Genomic DNA, 23329 nt, shown 5'->3' with positions numbered 1-23329 from the left:
TTTAAACATACCTGTGTTGATAGTAGTTAGAATAGTTGCCTCTCTAAAGTCTAGAGTATAGAATTGCTTAGCCTTTCAAATAGAAACAACCTCTCCCAGGGCTGTGCATTCAGGATTAGAGTGCTTGAAATACTAGCTTACTTCTCTATTACAGTGCTTATGCTGGGTCATTTGATGGAAACTAGGCTCTTTCCTGCTCTGAAACTCTAAATTTAATCCTCCCCTTGCCTCTTTCCTTTTCTTCTCTGTGTCAAATCTGAAAGTTAAGTTTTCCTCCTTACTACCCTTCCTCATTCCCAGTTTAGATTATGGCTCTAGCGTCTTTGCTCTCAACCCTGGCTGCCCATTGTATAAACTGGGTAACCTTAGAACAATTCAGTGAGAGTTTCTGGAAATGGATCTCCAGGTAGCTGTTTTTGTGAACTATCCCTATGATTCTAATATGAAGCCAAGGGTTGAGAATCAGGACTCTAGCAAATGGGGATTCTTAAACGTGGTTACATGTTGTAATCCCTTGAGGAGCTTTTAAAAAATACTTGGGTCCCACTCTCAAGGTCTTGACTTCATTGTTCCTGAGTGTGGCCTGAGCATTAGGATTTTTAAGAGCTCTCCAGGGGATGCTAATATGTCTCAGAAGAGAACTCAGCTTGGTTCCATTTATAACCCCAGTTTCCAGGCCAGCATTACCTTGATTCTCAAACCAGGCAGAGACCCCACAAAAAAGGAGAATTACAGGCCAATATCCCTAATGAACATGGATGCAAAAATTCTCAACAAGATACTAGCAAATCGAATTCAATAGCATATAAAAAGAATTATTCACCATGATCAAGTGGGATTCATTCCTGGTCTGCAAGGCTGGTTCAATATTTGCAAATCAATCAATGTGATACATCATGTTAATAAAAGAAAGGATAAGAACCATATGATCCTGTCAATAGATGCAGAAAAAGCATTTGACAAAATACAGCATCCATACTTAATAAAAACCCTCAAGAAAGTCGGGATAGAAGGAACATACCTAAACATCATAAAAGCCATATATGAAAAGCCCACAGCTAATATCATCCTCAATGGGGAAAAACTGAGAGCTTTACCCCTGAGATCAGGAACACGACAGGGATGTCCATTCTCACCACTGTTGTATAACATAGTGTTGGAAGTCCTAGCATCAGCAGACAACTAAATGAAATAAAAGGCATCAAAATTGGCGAAGAAGTCAAACTTTTCTTGGATGACATGATACTCTACATGGAAAACCCAAAAGACTCCACCAAAAGGCTGCTAGAAATGATAAATGAATTCAGCAAAGTCACAGGATACAAAATCAATGTACAGGAATCAGTTGCGTTTCTATACACCAATAATGAAGCAACAGAAAGAGAAATCAATAAATTGATCTCATTTACAGTTGCACCAAGAACCATAAAATATCTAAGAATAAACCTAACCAAAGATATAAAAGATCTGTATGTTGAAAACTATAGAAAACTTACGAAGAAAATTGAAGACACCAAGAAATGGAAAAACATTCCATGCTCATGGATTGGAAGAATAAATATTGTTAAAATGTCAATACGACCCAAAGCAATCTACACATTCAATGCAATCCCAGTCAAAATTGCACTGGCATTCTTCTCAAAGCTAAAAGAAATAGTCCTAAACTTGTATAGAACCATGAAAGATCCCGAATAGCCAAAGTAATATTGAAAAAGAAAACCAAAGAGGGAGGCATCACAATCCCAGACTTTAGCCTCTACTACAAAGCTGTAATTATGAAGACAGTATGGTATTGGCACAAAAACAGACACATAGACCAATGGAATAGAATAGAGAACCCAGAAGTGGACCCACAAATGTATGGCCAACTAATCTTTGACAAAGCAGGAAAGAGCATCAAATGGAAAAAAGACAGTCTCTTTAGCAAATGGTGCTGGGAGAACTGGACAGCAACATGCAGAAGGTTGAAACTAGACCACTGTCTCACACCATACACAAAAATAAACTCAAAATGGATTAAAGACCTAAATGTGAGACAGGAAACTATCAAAACCCTAAAGGAGAAAGCATGCAACAACCTCTTTGACCTCAGCTGCAGTGATTTCTTGCTCAACATGTCTCCAAAGGTAAGGGAATTAAAAGCAAAAATGAACTATTGGGACTTCATCAAGATAAAATCTTCTGCACTGCAAAGGAAACAATCAACAAAACTAAAAGGCAACTGATGGAATGGGAAAAGTATCTAAAATCTATAAAGAACTCACCAAACTTCACACCCAAAAAACAAATAATGCAGTGAAGAAATAGGCAGAAGACATGAATAGACACTTTTCCAAAGAATAATCCAGATGGCCAACAGACACATGAAAAGATGCTCAATATCACTCATCAGGGAAATGCAAATCAAAATCACACTGAGATGCCACCTCATACCAGTCAGAGTGGCTAAAATTAATAACCCAGGAAACAACAGATGATGGCAAGGATGTGGAGAAAAGGGAACCCTCTTGCACTGTTGGTGGGAATGCAAACTGGTACAGCCACTCTGGAAAACAGTGTGGAGGTTCTTCAAAAATTAAAATAGAACTACCCTACGACCCAGCAATAGTACTACTAGGAATTTATCCAAAGGATACAGGAGTGTCTATGCATAGGGGCATGTGTACCCCAATGTTTACAGCAGTGCTTTCAACAATAGCCAAACTATGGAAAGAACCTCAATGTCCATCGACTGATAAGTGGATAAAGAAGATGTGGCTTATATATACAATGGGATACTACTTGGCAATGAGAAAGAATGAAATCATGCCATTTGCAGCAACATGGATGGAACTGGAAGGTATTATACTGAGTGAAATAAATCAGTCAGAGAAAGACAGATATATGTTTTCACTCACATGTGGATCTTGAGAAACTAAACAGAAGACCATGGGGGAAGAGTAGGGGGAAAAGAAAGTTACAAACAGAGAGGGAGGGAGGCAAACCATAAGAAACTCTTAAATACAGAGAACAATCTGAGGGTTGATGGGGGGGGGGTGGAGAGGGGAAAATGGGTGATGGGCATTGAGGAGGGTACTTGTTGGGATGAGCACTGGGTATTGTACATAAGCAATGAACCACGGGAATCTACCCCAGAAACCAAGAGCACGCTTTACACGCTGTATGTTAACCAATTTGACAATAAATTATATTTGAAAAAAAAAAAAGGTAAGCCATACACTTGGAGAAGATACTTGCAACATATGTAATGGACAAAACATGTGTAAAATATATATATATATATATATATATAAAATATTATATATATATAATATTAAATATATATAAAATAAAATATATAAAATATATATACTATAATATATATTATATAATATATATATATAATATATATAATATATATATATATATATATATAACCCAGTTTCCAGGATTGGTCAAAGTAAAACAGCAGGAGGCTTAGCAATTTCTTTCACATAAGGGAAAAGGATTCCATTTGCTTCCAAGACATAATTTATGACTCATTATGCAGGCCTTATTGAAAATCTGGTAAATGTTATTTGTAAGAACATTACTGCTTGTTGTATGACATGTATGTCTAAGGATACACTAGTGGACTCCTTAAATTTTAAACTGCATAACAATCACTTGGGATGGTTGTTGGTGATGCAGAGACAGGTTTGGAAAGACAGCTTAGTAGTCTGCATTTAAAAAAGATTTTTTTAAATGTTTTATTTCTTTTTGAGAGAGACAGAGACAGAATGTGAGTGGGTTAGAGGCAGAGAGAGAGAGGGAGACACAGAACCTGAAGCAGGTCCCAGGCTCTGTCAGCACAGAGCCCATTGTGAGGCTCGAACCCACAAGCTGTGAGATCATGACCTGAGCTGAAGTTGGACACTCAACCAACTGAGTCACCCAGGTGCCCCAGTAGTCTGCATTTTTAAGGAGATGCACAGTTTATACTAACATCATTTGTGAGATTATGGTGAGCATACCATGAAAATAGAACTGGCTGAGTCAATAAGTGCTTGGGTAGCCATCTATCTATATGATGTCGTGTGAAGTTGAAGAAAATCAGGATGTGCCACCCCACAATGTTCCACATGGACTTGCTATTGTAACGATAGTTTCCACTCCGGACTCACTCCTAAAGATGGGATCTTTTCCCCAGCATGTTACCTGAAAGTCATTGTCATTGTTATCCACCACTTTTGGTTGGTACGTTCACTATAAAATATACAGGATATGGAAGTAAAGCAATGGAACCCAAATAAAAGGTAAGTTATGTTTTGATAACAATGGAGTCAAGATGTTCTAAAAAATAGCACACTGACAAGAAAAGCGAGGCCAGAGTGGAAAATACAGGGCTCCATCAGACACCTGGGGGAAGAGATGGATGTGGAAGTCATAGGGGTAAGAGAATGAGCAGATAGGTAAGCATCTGTTGTAGTTTAGATGAAACAATAAACAAGGATTAGGAAATAGTGAGTAAAGAAAGGCATGCACCTTCACCTACATCAATATTTGGCACTTTGCTAAATAATAACCACCATTTACTAGAGCAATGTGTATGCTAGGCACTGTACTAAGCATATTTCATTAATTCATATCAATTTCTATAAGACCTCTATGCGATAGGCTGTATTTTCCTACTTTGTTGGGAAAAAAAATCTCTAAAACTCAGAGAGTTTAATCTCCCTAAAGTTACTAATATGTAGTGGGGCTAGAATATGAACCAAACTAGTACAATTCCAAAGCCCTCTTTCCTACTTAATATCTTCCATTACAAATAAAAAAGCAAATTAAAGTCTTGTGGATGAAGAAGAAAAACCAACAGAATCTAAGCTCCGTTTGTTTTAACCAGGGTGATTGAATTAACTCATCAACATTTGCTGAGAACTCAGGAATTGTTAATGGGATTGTGAAAGTTCTGTCACCTTTGCTGATGTCTACTTGAATAGAGCTACTGCATTTCACTCCGGGGTATTTAAATCTTCTGGCTTCTCAGAAGCTTCATTTAATGGGCCCTGATCTGGAAATTGGCCAAGAACTCTTGACAGTAGAGTTGGCCACTACACCAAGAAAACTCATTTCTTGTACTATTAAGAACCAGAGCAAAAAGAAGACTATCACTGGGTACATATTGCTCTATTGGTCCAACTTATATGTCCTGTAAATTATTAATGGTAGGCACAGATTACCATAAAAGTAGAAAACAACACAAACAAAAAGAATCCTTGAGACACAAAGTAACTTTACAGACTCCACAAGACTGTAGAAATCGGATGCTGTGACTTCTTCCTCTATATTGCCCCCTCCTTTAACACTAATGGAATTGACAGTTCAGGGGCATTATAAAAAAGCAAATGAGGCTGACAACTCTAACTAGAAACAGTTTGAAGTACAGAATGGACACCGTGGCCTAAACTCCTTCATAAAATTGAATAAAAAAATTAAAGGGAGGGGTGCCTGAGTGTCTCAGTTGGTTAAGTATCTGACTTCAGCTCAGGTCATGATCTCACAGTTCGTGAGTTTGAGCCCCATGTCCATTGGGCTCTGTGCTTTGGATTCTATGTCTTCCTCTCTCTCTGCCCCTGCCCCCTGCTTGTTCTCTGTTTCCCTCTTTCTCAAAAATAAACAAAAAAATATTAAAAAAATAAAAGGGAAAATAATAACTAGCCATGTGTTATAAGGGCACATGAGTACTTACCAATGATAATGGTTATATAGAAATTATACAAAGTTGCATTTTTAGTGTTCCAGAGAAAATATGAATAAATAAGAAAATGAAGGGGGCGCCTGGGTGGTTCAGTCGGTTGAGCATCCGACTTCAGCTCAGGTCATGATCTTGCAGTCAGCGAGTTCGAGCCCCGCATTGGGCTCTGGGCTGATGGCTCAGAGCCTGGAGCCTGCTTCCGATTCTGTGTCTCCCTCTCTCTCTGCCCCTCCCCCGTTCATGCTGTGTCTCTCTCTGTCTCAAAAATAAATAAAATGTTAAAAAAAATTTTTTTTAAGTTAAAAAAAAAGAAAATGAAGAAAAAAGAATAATTATGAAAAGGAAGATTTACTAATATTGAATATCTCTTCTTACCGAGGCAAAATAAGTGTCTTGTGCCAAGCAAAGGACAAAAAAAAAAAAAGTCTTATTTATCTCTTTTAGTTTAGATTTCTTAGAAAAACAATCTCAGAGGTGATGTGTGAATCTTCCTTGGTAATTGTCATGATAACTTACAGGTAGTATTCTTTTTCTTTGACAATCTGTGCCAGCACACAGAAAAATCATATGGAATTTTAATGAATTCCTAGGTGTTTGTAATCAGCATTTTAGATATTTAAATGACCTCACAGATAATCTAATCCAATGTGTAATAGTATTGTTGTCCAGAGACTACCTGAATCAAAATCAATTGGAATGCTTAGTAAAAATGCATATTCCAAGAAATCACACCAAACACTAAATCAAAATCTCTCCTGGAGAGAAGCTTGCTAACTTGGAATATATACAATGTTTTCTTTATTCACAGACATCATGGGGGACTCATAGAGGAATGCCCATGGCCCTCCATTCCCCATATTTCCCCCAAGTTCATAGGATTTGGTTTGAATACCCACTGTTATGCATTGAATGTTTGTGTCCCCCACAAATTCAAATGTTGAAACCTCCCCTCCATGTGATGACATTAGGAAGTGAGGCATCAGAGTGTAATTAGGTTTGGAATTAGGTTTAGATGAGGTCACAAGGGTGGCTACAGTCACTAAAATGGGATTTGTGACCTTATAAGAAAATGAGACCATAACTTCCTCTCTCTCCCTCATGAAGACTCAGCAATAAGGTGGCCAACTGTAAGCAAGGGAGAACTGAATCTGCAGGCATGTTGATCTCAGACTTCCTAGCCTCCAGAACTGCAAGGAATAAAAAGTCTGTTGTTTAAGCCACTCAGTCTATGGTGTTTTGTGATACAGCCCAAGGAAGACACTCACCCCAAACTTGTCTTCTGTGTGATTTTCTGTAACTAGAACATGTTTTTCCCTTTCTTCTATCACGTGTCTATAAGATGATTGTCATAAGATGAATTTCTTGTTTCACATATTTCTAGTTTTATCAGTGAGAAAATGTGCAGATTTTGTAACAATAATAGGCATTTGGGATTTGTAAGACCCATTCCTGTTGATTTTAAGTTTTAGGAGGTTCATACATACTCCATTGTGTGTATGGAAAATTAATCATGTGTGGTCTTTTCAACTTGGTAAGGGGCATAGCCAGAATTTAAACTCAATCCTGACTTGTTACTTTTTATTTTCGTCTATATGATACCATCTCTAACAATAGTGAATACATTACACAATTTATGCCACATAAAAATAGTGTTACAGTATTGAATTAAGAACCACTGCAACCATGAAGGTCCATGAAGTTGTTGTTGCTCCTGTTGCTTGTGATTTAAGCGAGAAAACTATAAAAAAATTTTGCTTCAATGTTTCAATATTTCAATATACGATTACAGATTACAAAGATTCTTTAAAAATAATAAAATATGATCTTCTTACTTTACAGATGAGGAAAAGAAAAGAATAATCTGATGCTTAGTCATGAAAAGTGTTGGCACTTCATTGCCATAAAAGGCTAATGAAAAAGATAGGAGGGTGGACTATTACTTATTTTTGGCTAAAAAAAATATATCAAAAAACTATTAATAAAAAAGTGAACAACACCCACAGTCTACTATCAAAGATAAGTGTGACAGGCAAATCAAAAATACTTCTCAAGGCTAACTTAATGTTTCTACAAAGGAGACCTAGCATTGTTGGAATAAAGAAAAGGGGTGCTTGCTTAAGGAGGAAAACCATAGCATTAATGGCCATAATAAAAAAATGCATGTGTACATGGATTTGAACACCATGTATTCATTATTCACAAAGAGCATTGTTCACAAAAACTAGGTATTCATTCAGAAAATATTTGTTTGATGTCTACCATGAGTTAGGATGTACAAGAACACTTGAAATTCAGATAGGAAAGAGACAGGTTCCTAACCTCTAATGCCAGGAAAAAGAGAAAATAGAATCCCATGTAAATATGTAAATATTTCTTCAATAATATCAAAAGTGAGATAATACTAATAATTAGTAACTATGAAGTATATTATCTTTTCAAGACCCTCTGCACATTAGCTTTTTAGCCCTGCTGTGAGAAAAATAAATCTTGAATTCCTTTTAATACCAAGAGAGATGAGGTCAATTTTGTGTTTTAATTATAGTAACCAAAATGTAAAATAATGTCAAAAAGAATTTACCAAAACTTGGAAATGAGGGAGAGGGGGCATGAACAGTATGACTTTTCAATATAATATAGGCCACTGTATTAAAGACCCACTCAAAGACTATTTAATTCTCTAAGAAAATGTACCTATGCTGGACTTTGCTATTTTCCTGCTTGATTAGAACATAGATACTAAGAATGACATGTTACCTTATAGATTTCTATTTGTCAAAAATGGTAACGATAAAGGTTATGGTTTAATTGTCCTACAGGGCATTAACATTCTTCCCCTACCACTCCCAAAATGCCTTTAAGTAACCAGTTTCTCAAAATGATCTTTGGACAAGTTTAACCTACTATATCTATGACAAGTATTTATTCTATATGTGTATAAGAATTATTTTTAAATTTTTCAAAAATTATTTCCTGACACTATGCTAATAATTCAGAAATTTATTGAATTCCATAATTATGACAATTAAAAACAACATTATTACTCTGAATTTCAAAAACAGTGTTTTCTGACTAATTCAGCAACCCGTGATTAATATTCTTATAGTCATTGTCTGTGGCCCTCATTGTATATTTAATATGGAATGATGACTTTTTCTGTGTATAATCTCTCACCCTGTCCAGATTTTAGAATATCACTCTTGTTTGCATCCCTCAGGATGTAAAATGAGTAAGCGTGATAGATTCTCACTATTTATGTTGCCAATAAACTGAGTGAAATATGTAATACATTAACGTGCACAAAGCAAATATGTCCAGACTGGTACTTAGAGTGAGTTTTAGACAATTCTAACAAAATATAACTGGAATTGGCTGTTAGGGAACTGAAAGAGAGAAATGGTAAGATTTACATGTTTCATACAGCTGCAAGTCTACATGTCTACGTGACTAGTTTGAAGAAGTTATCATGGATGACAACAACAAAAAACTTAGAAGTGCCTATAGCAACGTAGCATATATTAATTAAAAGCTGAGTGAAAGAACAAAGAAAGTGGGAATTTAATTAAGGCTGGAAAAAAATTGGCTCAGAATGACAGATGCTGACAGATATAACCAGGGTTCCAAATTAAAACTGATCACAGTGAGAGTAAGAGACTTCCCAGGCTTGCTCTGGCTATGTACAGTCATGATAAGGAAAAGCTTTAAAAAAAAAAAAAAAAGCAAAATTAATTAGTTCTTTACTTTTAATATCATCATCTTGCTATTAGAACATAAACATTCTAGTTAACCTTTTTTTCCTCCCCATCCTCCTAAGCCCTATATCAGCATAAGCAGTATTATACATTCAAGATATATTATTAAATTGCCAAGTTTTTTGTAATCTTCAGTCCAAAAAATTGTGGAGGTCCCAAAAATGGTTTAGAAGGATAGAGGTGACTGGACAGAAGAATATTTGGTAATTGGCCAAATAATATTGGCAATAAAATTGATCATTCCCGAACAGTCCAAATGATCTCTGAAGCTATATTTTTGGAATAAGTTGTACACAGCTCTCAAATATGAAGCATGCACAGCACTGGGAAATTGGAGATGACATGCAACTCAAGATATCAAGCATATTTAATTAAATAGCCTTCATGAAAAATTCAAATAAGCAATTGTTTTAGAGCTAGCAAACAACCTTGTATAGCTTTATTGATTTCATGTTTGCTTATTTCACAAAGACATGTTTTTTCTTCTGATTTGTTATAATGCCAAATTGCATGCTGGGAACACTCATAACAGTTTTGCAATTTAGCTAAATATTTGCACAGTTTTATTACAATGTTGATTTTTGTGAATTTGTTAAATTACCTCCCCTGCAGCATTTGCTTAGTTTCTCTTTTATTTCACAAATGTAGTCAACTCACATTATCTACACTAATGCTTAAGAGAGAGAACACTGGTATCTTAAAACAAAAGAGGACCCAGGGGTGACTAAGAGTATCATTTACTGTCATATTGTCACATTTCAACCTCAAACCCACACATAACATCCACCTTTACCCAACCTTAATGCTCTTCTGGCTTTGCCTTACAGCACCCTGTAGGGGAAATATCCAAGACAATGACGAAATGAAAGAGATAATTTGTGAACTTGGTTGAAAGGTATGAGGATGATGCATATTGTGTGTCTGAGTATTTGTATGTATTAATATTACACTTGCCCAGAACATGATAAATCAGGGGATACAGATATGATATACATCATTTGGGATACAAATATTCTGGACTCTGGCTAGGGAGATAAAATACAAGCAGGAAAAATTATCAAGCATGTGATTCAATCACTTGATTTGAATTTCACCAAGAATCCTCATAAAATCTCTCTGCTGATGTATCTGCACTGATAGCAAAGTTTCGTTATCAATGGCCTCTCTTGCAAGCACATGCCCACAGAGTTTGAGTGGAGTTTCACGAAAAGTTAAAAGGATTAAGTAGGTAAAACAATAGTCTGTTGTTGCAATGTTTCGGTCACAGAATAAGGAATCTTCAGCAGGTTCCAGAGTATGCCTCATTTAACTAGCTGCAATGACCCCGGCTTTCCAGGTCCCTTTGGTGTGATGTGACGGCAATATCCTATCTCCACCATCTCCACTGTCACCCTGGTGACAGTCATTGTAGAATCCCTGTTGGCTCTACTGTCCTCTGCTGGTCAGCCCAACATTTCCTGGTCATGCCTTCTCTTAGGCATCCAAGTCATCCACTATCTTTGGGGGATTTATGTAACAAACGTTACTCATGAACGTTAATATTTGCCAGGCCACTAAGCACCTTAGGTATTTACAAGAGAAGTTTGAGGAATTTTTTAAATCTAACTGATGTTCTCAGTTCCTGTTTACACTGCAATTCTAGCATCTGGGTGCCAGATCTATGGGAAACTACCCCTTGAACTAACTCCTTATTTTACAATTCAACTCCCACCCCAAACACTGGACTCAATAGTGGGGTCACTGTGACTCCAAATGTCACCTCTCTCATACTCATTCTAAATCTTAGAATAATGGACAAATAATAGAGAAAGCAAAAGCAAAAACTCTTTTGAAAGGAACAATAAAATTATAAAATTCTATTCATAGTGATCTAAAGAAAAAAAGAGAAGACTAAAAATTAGCCATATCAGGAATGCAAAAGGAGACATTACCTACACATCCTGCAGACGTAGAAAGTGATGAGGGAATATTATGAACAACTTTATGCTGATACATGTAATAAATTAAATGGACAAGTTCCTTAAAAGTCTTAACATACCAAGACTGATTTGAGAAAAATTAGAAAATCTAATAGCTCTTATCCTTTTTAAGTATGAAAAAACCCTCCAGGCTCAGAATGGTAAAATTAATAAACATTTAAGAGTGAGATATCCCAATTCTAGACATCTCGTTTGGAAAATAGAGAAGGACACAACTCTTGTCAACTCATTTTATAAGGCTAGCATGACCCTCATTCCAAAACCAGATGAAAATATTACAAGAAAAGGAAACTACAAATAAATATTCTTCATGAACACAGTCACAAATATCTTTACCAAAATATTAAGGTCCCTTTTGGTTAGATGAGTTTATTTAACTATGTTTGGTCAATGATTATGGGTAGAATCTGTATGTATCACTTCTCTGTTGAAGCATTTATTGCTGATATAAAACTCTCCAAACTATTTCTTTCCTTTTGCTACACTCCAGAGGCAATTTTTTGAGATAGTAGCTATTCCCTAGAATGAGGTTGTAGCTAAAGCAGAACCTCCAGTTGACCTGCAAAGGGCTTATTGTGTGACAACAACAAAAACAAAAACAAAAACAAAAACAAAAACAAAAACAAAAACCATCCAACCAACCAAACCAAAACAGCTTTACTGTGTACAGCCACTGAGATTTTGGAATTCTCTGTTCATGCAGCAAAACTTATACTATCCTGACTGATAAGCTATGGGATGTGCATGTATGTTCGTTCTAAATATCAATTTTGTAATATCTATTTAATGTTGTTGTGATATGTTATCATGGGATTAATAAATTTTAAATAAATTTCTACAAACTAATAAAACATGAGATCATTCTAGATCAGGACCCCCAGAAGATGTGTTGAAAAAGCTTAGAAGGGAGCAAAAATGATGCGTTCAGGTTTTTAGTTGATTCTAAGAGACTACACAGTCCAGTTACCTTCTAAGTTTTTCTTTTAGTGATTCCTCTTGTTCTTTCTGACTGCCCTGTGTAACCAACCATTGCCCAAAGATCCAATTTTGCTTTATTATTCTCACTCTCATTACTGCCTTGATATTTTATTGATTTCTACACACTTCCTTATGTGTCAACCTAGATGTCTTCCAAATCAATTTCCCCATAAGGGACACTATTCCTGAATTTGAGAACTGATGAAAGATTTATGTACTTTATAGCATCATGTTATACTCAAATAATTATTCATGGATTTTGTATTTGCATATTTGCCTATTCACTAAAATGTATTTGTGACCCCCCCTCCCCCAAAACAATACTTGTGTCATTTTTGTGGTAATTTGTGGACATGCATGGAATGGGGAAAATTTTGAGTTTGACATGCATGTTCCCAGCTGAGGTTGAACAAGGTAATGCTGTCTCATTTCAGCTCTCATACCATCATTTTTGGGGTCCATTTAGAGCCACAGTTTTTCCTCTTTTGTGATTTTTGTTGGTGATTTTGCTGTTCCAAATGGTCCCTCAGCATAGTGTTGAAGTGCTACCTAGTGTTTCTAAGAACAAGAAGGCTGTGATGTGTTTTATACAGAACAAATATGTTTCAGATAAGCTTTGTTCAGGAGGAGTAATAGCACTGTTGTCTGTGTTATAAAGAAAATCACAGGCTCAAAATGGCATTACTTAAGTCAAGGCACCAAATCTGGACTTAGTACCTAACCTAACTGCAATTTCAACCTCCTTCAGAAATGTATTCTTAATTGGTGAGTCAGGAACTTTCTGCTCAACTTCAATGAGGAATGTGTCACATGGGCCCTCTTCATCCCCCAAAAGATGAGGTAATCCACCTAATAAGATACGCTGCCCTGCCCTGCCCCCTAAGGGAAGGTGATCTTGCCTGGAAAAATTCTTTCTTTTCTTTTGCTAATAACTTCTTGATCCATCCTCATTCTTCTGGAAGGCTTCCATTGCTATAACTTCTCCACACTTCCCTCTATTTGCTAGATGGGATTCTGCCCAATTCAAGAATCCTTTAACAAAACCCATTCAATCTTCAAATTAATTTTGTTTTTTTCAACAGCTGTGAGTTCAATGTTAATGAATTAACAGTATATAGTAAACAAGGTGTCTTTAAACAGAAATACACATAAAACAAGGTTGTAGATTTATCAGTTGACAAAAATGTTGTGAACAGGTGCTAGCAGGAACCTAACCTTGTATTTATTCTATGAGCAATGGTTCAGTATTTGCTATTGCAATATTCATAGGGAGTTTATAGAATATAACTACTATGCATAACAAGAAACAACTGTATTTCCTTCTAAGAATCTTCTTGTGTCTCACAGAAAATATGTTTGAAAAAGAGCTCACACACTTCTTAACAGATAAAAATACTCATTTTTCACATTTGGCTTGTAACATAGTAACATATATTCAATAATGTTCATAAAGTACAGTAATCTTTTTTTAGTGTATATTTATTTGTGTGTGTGTGTGAGAGAGAGAGAGACAGACAGACAGACAGACAGACAGACAGAATGGGGGAGGGGCAGAGAGAGAAGGAGACACAGAATCCAAAACAGACTCTAGGCTCTGAGCTGTCAGTGCAGAGCCTGACATGGGGCTTGAACCCACAAACTGTGAGGTCATGACCTGAGCCAAAGTTGGATGCTTAACCGACTGAGCCACCCAGGTGTCCCTAAAATATGGTAATCTTAAATGAAGAGTTAAATGATTTTTTAAATACACATACACACTGTGAAACTATCAGTTGAATCAAGATATAGAACATTCCAATAAAGTTCCTTCATATTCCTTCCTAGTCAACATCCCTATCCTGAGGTAAGCATTCTTCTGACATCATTACTATGTATTTTGTCTGTTTTTTAAACTGTGTTTAAATAGAATCACATATGTACCCTTGGGCGCCTATCACATTTTGTCAACATAATATCTGTGTAACAATTGTATTTATTAGTAGTGCACTCATTATATATCACTGTGTAGTATTCTATTGTATGAATTAGCCAAAATATATCTATCCATTCTCCAGTTGATAGACATTTGGGTTACTTCCAGTTTTAGGCTATGATGAACAAAATTGCTTTGAACATTCTTGTGCATGTATTTTCATAGACATGTAGGCAATTTTTGTGAATATACAGCTAGGATTAGAATGATGGATGTTCCTACATCATGGGATAGATTTTGGTTTAGCTTTACTAGATATTGCCAGTTTTCCTAAATTGTTAAATGGCTCTCACCACTCAAGAATGTATGAGAGTTCCAGTTGCTCTATATTCACCGACATTTGCTATACAGTTTTTGTGGGGTTTTTTTCTTTTTATGTTTTAGTCATTCCATTGAGTATGAAATGCTATGTCATTGTGGTTTTAATTTATATTTCCTTGATGACTACTAATATTGGTCATATAATGGTATTTATTAATTAAAATAGTTTGCTCTTCTTTCGTTTTCTGTTTAAGAAATATTGTTTATTCCAATGCCATGAAAGTTTTTTTTGTTTGTTTTCCATGAAAGTATTCTATGTTATGTTCCAGATGCTTTAATGTTTTATCTTTTAAATTTATGGTTTTCAGTACACATATGAATATCCAATTGTTTCAGCACTGTTTTTTTTTAAACAATCCATTAGCTTTTGAAATTTAAATAAAATTAATGTCTTAAATCAACTGGTCGTGTATATATGATCTATTTCCATACAGTTTTCTATTATGTTGGATTATTTGTCTGTCCCTTGCACTAATATCATACTGCTTTAATTTTTACAGTTTTATAGTAAGTCTTAAAACCCAGTGCCATATGTACTACGTGGGTCTTTTTCAAAGTTTTCTTGAGTATTCTACATCTTTGTAGTTTCCTATACATTTTTTTTTTTGGAAGTGTAGTCATCATACAGTATTATATTAGGTTCAGGGATACAACATAGTGATTCAACATTTATATACACCACGAAGTGATCACCATGATAAATCTAGCCACCATCTGTCACCATACAAAGTTGCTACATATTGTTAACTACATTCCCCGTGCTGTATCCCCATGTTATATACATTTTTAAATCAACCTTTCAATTTCCTCTGGAAGTAACCTCTGGAATTGTATCACACATATCGATCATTTATCATCACATACATCATCAATAACTAAGATCTTGAAAATATTGTCCATGGATATTTATTAAGATATATTAAAATTTCATTTGAGAAGTAGTGATGGAACTATAGAGAACTTTTTTTTTTTTTTTTTTTTTTTTGTATGGGTAAGGCTTTCTGAAGGAAAGAAAAATAAAACCTGGGGTAAAACACAAGCCTTGGAAATTACATAATAATGAAGTAGTGAGAATTGAAGAGATTTACTTTCACACAGGTCTGAGTTTTCATTTCAAGGGGATGAGTCCTGAAGCCCAGGAGATAAAACCTTGATGGTAAACTCAAAAGTGCTTTTCTTATCTTCCCCTAAAGATATCTATTTACATTCTGAAAGGTAAGAGTCCAGTTTCATTCCCTTTCTCTTCTTAAGGAATTTTTACCTTAGGGAGCAAAGTTTTCTCTCCTTTTCTCAGAAAGGAAAGTCAGGCTGCTATCCTTCTTCTATTTAAAGTTCGTGTTCATATTTTTATGGTTCCTAGGCCACAGTATAGACCTCAGCCCAGTACTGGTAAGGTGACATCCAATCTGACTCTTTTCATCTCTTCTCAGAAGAGAAAAGAATTGGGGCAGAGGAGAATTAATGTGTTTATTGCTATGAGTATGTAATCTGTCCCTGCCCTAGAAGGCTCATTTTAACTTTCAGACAATACAAATAGAGAACTATGAACTTCTCAGTATTTATACTTTTTAGAGAAGAAGCTTTTCACATCTTCGAAAGATTATATCTGAGAATTTAATGTTTTTTAAAATTCTAATATAAATGGTACCTGTAAGTTTCTTTTTCCAATAATTTGTTGCTAGTATATAGAAATACAAATGATTTTTTTTTGTATATTTAACCTGTATCAATCTTGCTAAATTTACTTATTAATTTATTGGGTTTCTTTGTAGATTATTGTGGGGGCTTTCGATGTATAAAATAACATAGGTCAGTCTCTTTCCTTTCTTTTCTTTCCCATCTTTTTCTTTTGATTTTATGATTTTTTAAAAACTTATGTTAATTAATTAATTTATTTATTTATTGTCTTGGTGTATTGACAAAGACCTCCAACACAATACTGGATAGAATTCGTTTTATATCCATTTTGTCTTGTTCTGGATTTTAGGGAGAAAGTATTCAATATATCCCCATTAAATATGATGATAGAAATAGATCTTACTAGGTACCCTTTTATAGATTAAGGACATTCTACTCCTAGTTTCCTGAGAAGAATACATTTTCATAACATGAACAGAATTTTAATCTTTTTTTAAATGCTTTTTTTTCCATTTATTGAAATTTGTTTATTAATGTGGCAAATTAACATTGTTTTTCAAATATTAAACTAATTCTGCATTCCTGAAATAAAAATCAATTGTTTCTAATGTAAAACAATAGCATATATATCTATCTCTAATATGATATGTATAATGGCTATGTATAACATATTCATATTCATAGCTAGATTTATTTGGTAATATTTTGTTGAGGATTTTAAAATTTGCACTCGTGAGAGATATTGCCTGTTATATTTCCTTCTTATAATGTCCTTGTAAGAATTTGGTGGTTTGGTATCAGGGTTATGGTAGATTCATGGAACTGATTGGGGAATCTTTCATTTTCCTCTGTTGTGTCAAAGATTTTGCATAAAATTCATATCATTTCTTCCTTAAATGTTTGAAAAAAATTTGGAAGTCATCCTTGCCTGGAGTTTTCATTGTGGGAAGGTTTCAATTACATTAATAAGAAAAAGATTATTCAGAATTTCAATTTCTTTTCGTATTAATTTTGTTATATTTTTCAAGAAAGTGTTTTTATTTTATTCAATCTGTTAAATTTACAATATTCTATGATTTTTTTTTTTTTTAATGCACATAGAATATCTTTCTTCCTTTTAGTAGTGATGTCTCCTTTCCATTCTGGATAGTGTAATTTGCATTTTCTTTTCTTTTTTTTTTTTTATAATTTCTGGATCAATCTTCCGAGGGATTGTCAATTTTTAAAATTGAAATTTTTTGAAAATATTTTCAAAAAAGTAACTTAAGGTTCTATTGATTATTATATGTCTTTTATTTATCTTATATTCTTACTTTTATTATTTCCTTCTTTTTATGCTTTTTAGGTTTAACTTATTTTTCTTTTTCCACCTTCTTGAGATAAAAACTTAATTTCTACATTTTTCATTTTTTTCTAAGATACGAATTTAAAGCAAGTAGTTTCTCTCTATGCACTTACTTAACGCTACTCCTCAAATTTAGTCATATACTTACATTATGTTCAGTTCAAATGCTTTCTAATTTTCATTGTGATTTTTTTCTTACCCATTAAGATGTTTAGAATGGTGTTAATACATTTGGAGGATTTTCTGCTTTTGTTTCTGCTTTAGATTTTCAATTTATTATTCCATTTTTCAGTCTCTTGTAATTTTTGGAGACATGCTTTAACGGTCCAGTATGTGGTCGATTTTTGATAAAGATCCTTGTGTACTTACAGAAAACAGTTATTCAGCAATTGTACTATGAAGCAATCCAAACGTTATTTAGATCATGTTGGTTAATAGTCTTATCCATGTCTTTTCTATCCTTGCTGATGATTTTGTACTGCTTGTTTTAATAATTGCTGAGAGAGTTACGCTAGTATCTTAGTTGTATTAACATCATTAGTATTTTTATGCTTCCTGGTGGATTGACTCTTATCATCAGATATCTATCTTTAACTGTAGTAATAACACCTGCATCAAAGTTTTGTCTTATAATAATGTAGCCACATAGGCTAATATTTGCATGGTATATATTTTTTCATTTTTTTTTCAGCCTATCAATGTTCATATTTTAAGTGTGTTTATTGTGAATAGAATATGTTGAGCCATTAAAATAATCTGTCTTACCATCTTCTCTTAGTTGTCATCACATTCCGGGGTGCCGGGGTGCCTGGTTAAACGTCCGACTTCGGCTCAGGTCTTGATCTCGTGGGTTCGTGCGTTCAAGCCCCACATTAGGCTCTGTGCTGATGGCTCAGTCTGGAGCCTGCTTCAGATTCTGTCTCCCTCTCTCTCTCTCTGCCACTCTCCCGTTTATGCTCTCTCTCTGTCTCAAAAATAAACACTAAAAAAAAAGATTTTTTTTTATCACATTCCATCACAAGTGTGATTACTGGTATAGTTGGATTTAATCTGCCATCTTATTTATTTTCCATTTTTGTTCCACCTATTTTGTTCCACTTTTCCTCTTCTCTGCCTTTTTGTTGTATTAAACAAATATTTTAAAAGTTATTGTATTTTATCTCTTCGAACATTTTAGCTATAGCTTTGTATTAATCTTTAAGTGGTTATGTTGCCTGTTATGAGTCATCCTTGAACTTATTTCAGACTGTCCTATTAGTAGTTTTACCATTCAGAAATCTTTTGACAGCTTAATTACATTTACCAATCTCCTGCCCTCATTCTATTACCAACATATATTTCACTTCTAATTTGTTATAAACCCTAGAAGATACTGATTATTGTCTTAAACACATTTAAACAGATAACTCTTTTGTGTTCACCTACATGTTTACATTTCCAATATTTTTTATTCCTTTCTGCAGTTTTATGCCTCCATCTGATGTCAGTTTATGTCAGCCTGCATAATCTATTTTAGTATTTCTTGTACTGTGGGTGTGTTGACAATTATTTCAGCTTTTGTGTGTCTATAACCATCTTTACTTCACTTTCATTTTAAATGATGTTTTTGCTGAGTATAAGATTGTAATCTGGTGGGGTTTTTTCTTTCAGTGTGTTAAGAGATCATTCACTTATCTTCTGCTTCCAGTGTTTCTTTTGAAAAGTTATCTGTCAACTTTATTTCTATTACTATAATGTAATAGATCTTTTTCTCTGGCTGTTTTTATGAGAATTTCTTCATTTTTATTGTTAGCAGCTCTACTATAATGAGTCTAATATGTGGTTTTCTTTATTTATCCTGCTTAGTGTTTCTTGAAGTTCTTGAATCTCTGTGTTTATATGTTTCATTAGTTTAAGGAAATTCCTGAATATCGTCTCCAAGATTGTTTCTGCCTCATTTTCCCTCTCCTTCTCTCTTCCATCTGGGTCCCCAATTACACTTAAAATAAACCATTTGAGCCCATTTTCATTTAGTTTTTTATTTCTTTTTTGAATATTTTGCTGTTAGTGCATAGAAATGCAACTGGTTTTTGTGTGTTGATTTTGTATTCTGCAACTTTACTGAATTTGTTAATTAGTTTTAACAGTTTTGGGGTTGAGTCTTTAGAATTTTCTATATATAAGATCATAATCATCTGCAAATAAAGACAAATTTACTTCTTTCCAATTTGGATGATTTAAGTTTTTTTTTTTAAGTTTTTTAAATGTATTTTGGAGCTCCTGGGTGGCTCAGTCAGTTAAGCTTCAGCTCAGGTCATGATCTCACAGTTGGTGGGTTCGAGCTCCACATCAGGCTCTGTGCTGATAGCTCAGAGACTGGATCCTGCTTTGGATTCTGTGTCTCCGCAATCTCTGCCCGTCTCTGGCTCATGCTCTGTTTCTCTCTCTCTCTCTCAAAAATAAAATAAACATTAAAAAAAATAAATAAATAAAAATAAATAAATAAAATAAATTAAATTAAATTAAATTAAATTAAATTAAATTAATTGTCTTTATTTTGAGAGAGACAGACATGAGCAGGGGAGGGGCAGAGAGAGAAAGAGAGAGGGACAATCCCAAGTAAGCTCTGTGAAATCAGTGAGCAAAGCCCAACACAGGTCTCAAGCACACAAAACTGGGAGATCATGACCTGATCCAAAATCAAGAGTTAGATGCTTAACCGACTGAGCCACCCAGGTGTCCCTAGTTTTGTTTTGTTTTGTTTTAAATGTTAATTTATTTTTGAGAGAGAGAGAGAGAGACAGAGTGTGACTGGGGGAGGGGCAGAGAGAGAGGGAGACACAGAATCCAGGCTCTGAGCGGTCAGCACAGAACCCGACATGAGGCTCGAACCCACGAACCATGAGATCATGACCTGAGCTGAAGTCAGACGCTAACCGACTGAGCCACCCAGGCGCCCCTTGTTTTGTTCTGTTTTGTTTTGTTTTGTTTTGTTTTGTTTTGTTTTGTTTTGTTTTGTTTTATCTTCCCTGGTTGCTCTAGCTAAGACTTCCAGTACTTTGTTGAATAGGATTAGTGAGAGTGGGCAACTTGTCTTGTTCCTGATCTTAGAGGAAAAGCTTTCAAGCTTTGGCCATTACGTATGATGGTAGCTGTGGCTTGTCATAAATGGCCTTTATTATGCTCAGGTATGCTCCTTGTATGCCCAAGTTTTTGAAATTGGAATTGAAATTTATGAAAGGATATTGTATTTTGTCCAATGCTTTTACTGCATTTATTGAAAGGTCATATTTTTATCTTTCATTCTATTAATGTGGTAAATCACATTCATTGGTCTGTGGTTAACTATTCTTTCACCTCAAGGATAAATACCATGATGATGATCCTTTTAACCTGCTGTTGGATTCAATTTGCTAAAAGTTTTTTTTCCAAAGAAACCATACAACTGGCCAGCAGGTACATGAGAAGACATTCAACATTACTAATCATCAGATAAATGCAATGAGATATCACTTCACATCTGTTAGAATGACTAGTGTCAGAAAGACAAGGGATAACAAATGTTGATGCGGATGTGGAGAAAAGGGAAGCCTTGTGCACTGTTGGTGACAATGTAAGTTGGTGCAGCCACAGTGGAAAACAGTATGAAGTTTCCTTAAAAAAAAATGAAAAGTAGATCTGCCATGTGATCCAGCAATCCTACTTCTGGGTATATATCCAAAAGAATGAAAACAGGATATTGAAAAGATATCTGCACTTCCATGTTTATTGCAGCATTATTCACAATAGCAGAGATATGGAAACAATCTGTGTCAGTGGATGAATAAAGATGTATATATACATACACACACACACACACACACACACACACAGCCATGATAGAGAAAGAAATCCTGCCATTTGTGGCAACTTGGACGAAACTTGAGGGCATAGTGCTAAGTGAAATAAGTCAGACATTGAAAGACATACACTGACACCATTTATCCGTAAAATCTAAAAAAGCTGAACTGATAGAAACAGAGGGTAGAATGGTGGTTGTCAGGGGCTTTGGGGTGGAGGAATTAGGGAGATATTGGTCAAAGAGTACAAACTTCTGGTTAGAAGATGAGTAAGTTCTGGGGAACTAGTGCATAGCATTGTAATTAGAATTGGCACTACTGTATTATATACTTAAAAATTGCAAAAAGAGTAGATCTTAAATGTTCTCACCTCCCAAAATAAGTTGTAATTATGTGACATGATGGACATGTTAGCTAATGCTACAGAAGTAATCATACTGCAATATATAACTGGCATCAAATCAATACATTGTACACCGTAAACTTGTACAATGTCAATTATATCTCAATAAAGCTGGAAAAAATTTAGAGGCTCACCTCTAGGAGTTTACAATCTAGTCAAAATGATAGAACCACACATTCTGTAACCCTCAGGCATACTTACAAAGCAACATCAAAAAGGGTGCTAATTGGTGAAAAATGTTAAAGCAGGCGAGAGATTGATTAAATTGAGCAGGACTCAAATCAAGGAGGTTTGGACCAGATGTTAAAGTAGAGGAAGACCTTGTAGCGATAGCAGGAGTGAAGAGGTTATTTTCAACTGGAAGAAGAGAGAGAATAGGAGGCAGATATATTCTCATGTCTTGTTTTAAAGGAACAAGCAGACCAGAAAGTTCATGCTGTTCTCCTAGGATATGGTAGTCTCTGCAAACATGACTTAGGTATTACCGATCTTCATTTCATGGACAGTATGCCTTTGTCCTGCTGAAAAAAAACCAATATGTTTACACCAATTCCAGCAAATTCAATTGCTGTTATCAACTTCTACCCACCTATCTCACATTTTTTTGCTAAGCAGTTTTACTTCAAGCTTTGCTTATGTGTTCTATCAATTTAATTTGGATGCTGTGCATGCTGCTGCCCTAATTCTGTACAACACACAGACACCATTCAGCAATATTTCTCTCATTTGTTTTCGTATATGTCCCGGCCAGCTGACATGTAGTGCCGTGAATTCAGCTTTTCAGTGTGAGCAGATTGACTGCATTTGTGGACCTCAATGTAGTTCTTTCTTAAGGCAGTAAAGATGAAGAACTTTGGGAGGGCTTTAGTCTAGGATGGGCAACTTCAGTTCCATGGTACCGCACTGACTCCCTTTAGCTCTCTATGATTTAGGGAACTCATCTCTGTGTACCTTACTGTGTTTGGCTTGGACGTGGCCTTCTTAACTTCATCTACCCCTAACTTTGTCTTATAACAACAGTGTGGCCACTCGCCAGCCCCTCACAGCTTCTTTGTAGAATAATCAGGAAAAATTGGTCTTACGCAATTGTTTTATTTTTATTCTTAACTATTGTGATTTGTATGGTTTGAAAGCTGAGTGCTGGGAGCAGAACGAAATGTCTGTCTATTTTATTAATTTGTTGAATTTTACATAAAACAATTTTTAAATTGTAAAGGTAAGCACAATTGTATTGGTTAATTATTGGATACATTTTAGTTACTCCAGCCAAAACATGTGTACTGACACATTATGCAAATTTACAAACTTATTTAGCACAATAATCATTCTGAAATATGAGGGTTTTTTTTTTTTTTTTTAAGCACAGCCTTTGCTGACTCAGAATTCGCAGCAGTCATGTAGCATCTTGCCTGG

At 35.0% G+C, this 23329-nt stretch overlaps 1 long non-coding RNA gene across 2 annotated transcripts in view; it reads left to right on the top strand.

Moving 5' to 3' along the window:
- The first annotated feature begins 3888 nt into the window (after nt 1-3888).
- Nucleotides 3889-23329, top strand: part of LOC123383880 — a 32461-nt gene continuing 13020 nt past the window's right edge. Inside the window, exons 1-2 of one of the 2 annotated variants that reach the window (XR_006594217.1) lie at nt 3889-4274; nt 6818-6933. This is a non-coding gene — a long non-coding RNA (uncharacterized LOC123383880). Of the gene's footprint in view, nt 4275-6817; nt 6934-23329 lie in introns of those variants that run through there. The other variant, XR_006594218.1, reaches the window with a different exon arrangement.

The sequence above is a fragment of the Felis catus genome, chromosome A2 (assembly GCF_018350175.1).
Source record: "Felis catus isolate Fca126 chromosome A2, F.catus_Fca126_mat1.0, whole genome shotgun sequence".
In the NCBI taxonomy this organism is placed as follows: Eukaryota; Metazoa; Chordata; class Mammalia; order Carnivora; family Felidae; genus Felis; species Felis catus.
The sequence above is the reverse complement of the archived record's forward strand: the minus strand, read 5'-3'. Positions and strand labels throughout refer to the sequence as shown.